Source organism: Austrofundulus limnaeus, unplaced genomic scaffold, assembly GCF_001266775.1.
Source record: "Austrofundulus limnaeus strain Quisiro unplaced genomic scaffold, Austrofundulus_limnaeus-1.0 Scaffold7, whole genome shotgun sequence".
Taxonomy (NCBI): domain Eukaryota; kingdom Metazoa; phylum Chordata; class Actinopteri; order Cyprinodontiformes; family Rivulidae; genus Austrofundulus; species Austrofundulus limnaeus.
Window position 1 is genome coordinate 4,499,747 of NW_013952409.1, and position 6,246 is coordinate 4,505,992.

Below are 6,246 nucleotides of genomic sequence, written 5' to 3' on the forward strand. Positions count from 1 at the left end.
CATGATTTTTTGAATATAAAACAGGACCTAAAAATGCTCCAAACATACTTGAGTCAGTTAAATTTTGTGCAGAATAATGAGGTTAAATCAAAAATTCAAAGATTTTCTTTCCAAATGAGTACTACATGAGGAATGAAAGATAGATACTAAGGTCACAGTTGTCAGCAAAACGTAAATAAATAAAATAAAACAAGCCATAAGAAGACGAAAAATGTACATAATGTGTTACACATAGAGGTTTTTTATTTATTTTATTTATTTAACCTTTATTTATCCAGGTAAACTGTTTGAGAACCACTTCTCATTTACCAACATGACCTGGCATGCACTGACATGGAGTTCATTGCAATATACAAACTACATATTCAGCCATAGTAAAGCAATTGTTCGTAAAAAAAAAAAAAGGTTAGATTAATCACAATTAATCGGGCTTAAAATTTTTAATCTAGTGCCCAGCACTAAAATTAATCAATATGAGTTAACTCGATTAATTTCACAGCCCTAAAAATTATCAAATTTGGCTTTCCAAAAAACTGGTCCTCTTAAAAGGAATATATTAATGTCTATTTTTACAGTTTAATGCTACTTTTGCCATATATGTTGCTTTGTCCATCCTCTGGTATTTGACATTTTGATCCCAACTGTGAACCAACTTTAAAATAGAACGAGGCTCGTGACTTCTGCACCGAAAATGATCAAACAATTTGAGTTCAAAATAAACACAGCCCGGCAAATTGAGCTGTTTATTTGAGAAGCCGTCAGAAGTCGTCTCCGGTGGCCACAAGCTGACCCTCGTTCATCTCAGTGAAACTCAGAGGAGACACCAGCAGAAATGTGGAACTCAAGAAACAGTCCTTGATCGCCCTTCCTGTCTTCAACTACAACCTTAAAAAAAGCGACAAGTCAGGAGCTTGGAGCAGAGTCATATTCTCCGACTGACCGAGCCGCTCAGCTTGGATGTGGGCCTTTATTTTGACGGTCAGGAGCTCCTCTTCACTCGCTAACATCTAATCTTTCTGTTTACGTCCACAGTTGTCCCTATTATGTGTCACTCTCATCTCTTCCCCTCTGCCTCTCTCTGACCCCTGGAAACATCCTGAATATTCATAACTCTTCTCTGATGAGCATGCTAAATGGGTGTCAAAATGATTTGAGCACATGGCAGAAGTGGATTGTCTGCGGTAAGCCCCAACTTGAGCCAGAACAGGGCCGTTCAGGAGGAAATCAGCAAATGAGAGAGAGGGAGAGAGAGAGAGAGAGAGGGGAGATATTAACCCTTGAGTTTTTCTTGTTTGGGTGCTTTCTTGAAACAAATTAGAATTTTGAAGCCGGACTGTTGAAACTAGGGGCTGTGCGGCAATGGAGAGGGGTCAGTAGGGGGGCGGACCCCTGCAGCGGCCCTGGGCTGTGAAAGTCATTGTCATCTGGGTTTAATGGGTCCCAGAATTCCTCGACTGACCAAAACCTGTGAACAAGCGGGGAAATGAGAGACATTTGTGATTCAAATAAGACCTTTGGGAGTTTCACTGTGAGGTCTGCAGTTGGAAAAAGCTTCTTAGAGGAAATAAACACAAATTCCTGCGACGGTAAGTGAAGCAGGTTGCTTTTTCTTCCCCGGGCAATTTAAAGTTTTTTATATTTTTACATCACAAAACTCTGGAATTTAACTTGATTTATGCCAGTATAAAACATAAAACATTTTATTTTTACTGAGATTTAATCTGGTAATTTATGAGTGAATAGATTTTTGTTCAAACCATCAATGATGGGAAGAGAAATAATGTTAAACATATACAGGCTTTGATTATAAAAAAAACTTACTAGTTCACTTGGAAAGATTTACAAAATTTTAGTAAATAAAACCTAATAAGCTTTTTTTAAAAGTGTGGAACTTTAAATGTTAGCTTATATAAGCTACAATGCTCTACTTTTCATCTCCTAAATATTCACCTAAATAAAACGTTCTTCAGACTTTTTWATCTGAGACATTAGGTTACAGAGTGCTGACTGGAAACAATTTGGGAGTCAAATCAGATGCATTTAAAATGCAGCAGTGAAAATGATTTCATTGTTTTCATTTACCTTTTTTTTATCTCATCTTCCAAATGCAAACCAATAACAGCAGTGGAAATCCAGCCAATGATGGGCAATCTCTCCTCTTTGTGTTGTGGGTTGCAGACCCAGACATGATGTCAGCTATGCGATGCTTTTATAAAACCCAGGAACAGCCAAAATGTAGCTGTTTGGCTGCAGCTGGGGAGGTTTAGGCCTAACTTCATGTTGAAACCAATCTGAGCTTTCTGTCAGGACTGAAGCTGCAGCAGCAGAAAAYAACTGTCAGCTGCAACCTTCAGGACAGCAGTCAGTCATTACTGCAATGTTTGCATTTTATTTCACATGTTGTCTGTAGTTAGCATGTTCAAAATAAACCAAACAAAACATTAAATTCACAACAATAATCTATAAGAAAAAAAATTAACTTCAATCATCTGCAACTTGTTTTCAGCCAGACGTTTTGGGTTCTTTGAGCTGATCAGGTGTCGGTAGTTTTCAAAGTAGAACTTACTGGTTTAAGGGATTTACTTGTAAACGAGTAATGGATCTGTGCAGGATTTGTTAGGAACACCATCTTTCCTTTGGATCAAAAACATCTGATTATTTTAACTATAATACAGAAACACTAAAGGAAATCCTGGATTTCCTCAGTTTATGGCACGTTGTAAATAATGCAGCTTCGCTGAGCTGAGTTGCTACATGTCGTAGCTCAATTCTTTKAAGGTACAATAAACATTCTGTGTCTTTTTGTCAAATGTGGAATGCTCTTTCTCCTATAAAGTGAACCCTAACAAGCCAGGATGGTGGGCATGGACCACCAACAACTGCCAAACCCCATTTAGATGGCGACCCATGCGCACGCACAGAAACCTCCGTTCAAATCACAAACCTGCTCGCTAATCTTTACTAAATCTACCCCACTCCCCCGGCTCGGCTTTATCTGTCTTTTGTTATCAGCGCTCGGACCGGAGAATGGCCGGGGGTCAAAAGGGTAAGACTTCTTTTCCAGCATTTGCCTAAAGAGCAGGGGGAGCAGCGCAGGACAAGGGGCCTCCCCTTACTCAACTCCTCGACCCTCACCATCCCAGCCCCCACCTGATATTTTTGGAAGTCTTTTTTTTTCTTCTTTTATTTAGCCTTTTTCCTTTCCTCTAAAACCCAAATAAAGTGTGTGATGGATGAGTGAGCAGAAGCAACACCTCCCCCATCAATCTACGGGCCGGTTTAGAGAGGAAGGGGAGACTTTTCCTGCTCAGGCTTCCAAAGCATTCAGCAGCATGCCCTCTCATCTGTCTTGCATACAGCCACTGGATCCATGCATAATCAGCATATTTTAAACAGTTGCCATCAACTGCAAGTATGAATAAATGCAGCTTAAAAAGGCTTGAATTCAGTATCTGTAAAGTGCAGACATGCATGACGATACAATAAGTAAAAACATTTTAGCACAATTACCTATCTATTTAACCACGAGCTTAATAATCAACACGACTAATATTAATACAGTAACTGCAAAAGGAGAGGAAAAAACAAAACAAAAACAAAAAAAAGTGCAGTAAAACACATGCACGTACAGAGGATAAAGAAAGGAGACACAAAATGGTTGTGGTTACAAGCTGCAGAGCACAAAGAGATCAGAACAACAAAGTCAGCCTATTTCTCTCTGAGCGCACCACCAGCACAAGAAGTGAATTCCAAAACAATGTCGTCACCAGGAGAAGGGGAAAGCCAGGGAAGTGGTTTAAAAAAAAGGAAATCTTGGTTAAGGCCTCTGGCTATGTTTGTAGATGGTGTGGTAAATATAGGTTCTATTTATACACAATGTGAACACAAACAGAGATTTCAGATTGTTATTTTTTTAGGAAGCTGTATCTTTGAATGTAAACAGTGTTGTGCAGCAATAATCTAAAACATGCWTTCTGAAATATATAGTAGATTTAATCTGTCAGCTGTGCCTATTTAGAAAAAATATATAGCAGCTTTATTAACTTTGATTTTGTCAAATCAGTTTTTAATGTGATTAAATTCTGTTGTGTCGCACTGCTCAGATGTTTTAGGTGAATTTTTATGTTCAGATTATCTATAATTGTGTCCTGGACTATGATACTCACTCACTATTTATTGTGTGTAATTAATGATAAAACCGTAWACCAACAAACAAAATGAGAATCAGGCTATACTTTAGGTGTCTCAAAACTCTAATTAGAACTAACGAGTTGACGACAGTGTTTGTGATCTTGTTACGTTAACTCAGAGTTTCCTCTTCAGATTATAAAAGCAGGCATTTTATGTGTCATTTGACCAATCYTCTGCACAAAGTAGGACAACCACTTCTTTACACGTGAGAGATTGAGCTGAGGGGTACGCTGAAGAAAACACAACTACAGTGAAAGCCCCGCAAAGTTGTGTTTTACAGTTTGCAGACTCAGTTTTTTTTTCCAGATTTATTTCATGGAACTACCAGTAGTTTGTGGTAATCCTTATAATATTGTGGAAACTGAAAGTCTCCTGTTCCAGTACCTGAGTCACCTGGGCCTGCTGGGCCTTCTGTTCCAGGGTCATCTGGGTAAGATCAGTATCGGTATCAGATCGAAATGATGGAATCAATTCTTTTGCTTACACTTTATTTGCACTACAGACTTTATTTCAAATGAAATACAAAGTCAGTGCAGAGTCCAAATTATTTTACTCATCCTCTACATCATGCCTGCAGGCAATGGAAGTTTTTTTTGTTTTGTTGACTTTATTAATATTTTTGTTGCATTGTTGTTTCTTTTTTATTTTGCACTAGTGTTTGTTTCTTTATCATGTGTAGTTGAAGGTATAATAACTGTTACATTGTTTATATTGTTGTAATTAGTTACATTTTATTTCCCTAAAATCTCTGTCCTGTGTTTATTTGATCATAATCCACAAATTAAAGGCAAAATTGCATAATTATTCCATGTATTTACTTGGTATCAGGTAAATTCCTTGCATCACCATATATTTTTTGAGTCCAGCCTGCTCCTTGCTAACACACTCATGATTTTTTGTGGGTTTTCAAACTAAATTATTAGAAACAAAATAATTTACAAATGTTCTAACATTAATGTAAATTCAGTTCCGTACAGTACAGTAGACAGACGCTCCACCTGATGTGCAGCATTTCCACCTTCTAACCACTAATTTACACTAAACACGGTTCCGCTGCGGCCCAACAGTATTTACACTGGCTCTGCAGGGCAGTGCAGGGCAGCGTGAGCGGACGGCGATCCCCCAAAATCAGATTCAATCCTATTTTTGCCGGACACCAGAGCTGCTCCGGATTCAATCTACAAAGATCACGTCACACCAACAGGGAAAGGAACAAGCACAACATCCATGTTTTCAAAATAATTCACCAAAGGCAAACTAATTTTTAACAAAATCCCAGATACTGTATATTAATAAATAAATGGATATATTTCTACACAAATGCTGTCAAAATGTATCGTTCTGTTTGGAAAGCAGATGGCAACATGTAGCTTGCAGCATATGTAACCACACATATCACACGTGGATTTTATTTTGAAATCAGAAGTTTCAAAAAGACAACATTGATGCAGTGTCAACTCTTTGAGTCCGTCTTTCACAGAATGAATTATTTTGCTCTGACTTCCACATTTATCACTGGATTTATCGCACACTCACACATTTCCTCCACCTGCTTCTCTGACCTCCTCCGAGCTTCACACCGGAGCGGAGTGGGCGCTGTGTAAATTTGGGTGAAAAYGAACGGCTGCGACCTGAGCTGCACAGCGGAACTGCATCAAGTGTAAATTAGGTGTATCAGTGGAGGTATCTGCTGTTTAACTCTTGAGTGTTCTTACCATATTAAGATGTCACCCAAAGGCGCTGCAGGACTTTTCGCTCTATCCAATATTCATATTTTTTTCATGGTTTGTGGGTACTCCAAGAATGTAACACTGACAAAAATCAGGGTTTTAAAGGGGCAATTTCATGTAAAATCAACTTTTTTGAGTTTTAWATCATGTTCTAAGCTATACTCTCAAAAAAACATGCCCAAAGCCTTGCTTTGACTCATTCACGCATGTTTAAGAAATCCTGCAACGTTTTTAGGAAGCCATGCTGAGGAGCAAAACGACAGGTGGGGACCAGAAACGCCTTTTGGGACCAGAAACGCCCCTGGGACGTGTCTTTAAGCCAAAC

The 6,246-nt window shown here is 38.6% G+C and overlaps 1 long non-coding RNA gene across 1 annotated transcript in view; it reads right to left on the reverse strand.

Annotated features, from left to right (window-relative positions):
• LOC106536892 (uncharacterized) overlaps positions 1 to 6,246 on the reverse strand; it is a 116,428-nt gene that overhangs the window by 46,829 nt on the left and 63,353 nt on the right. The window lies entirely within an intron of this gene.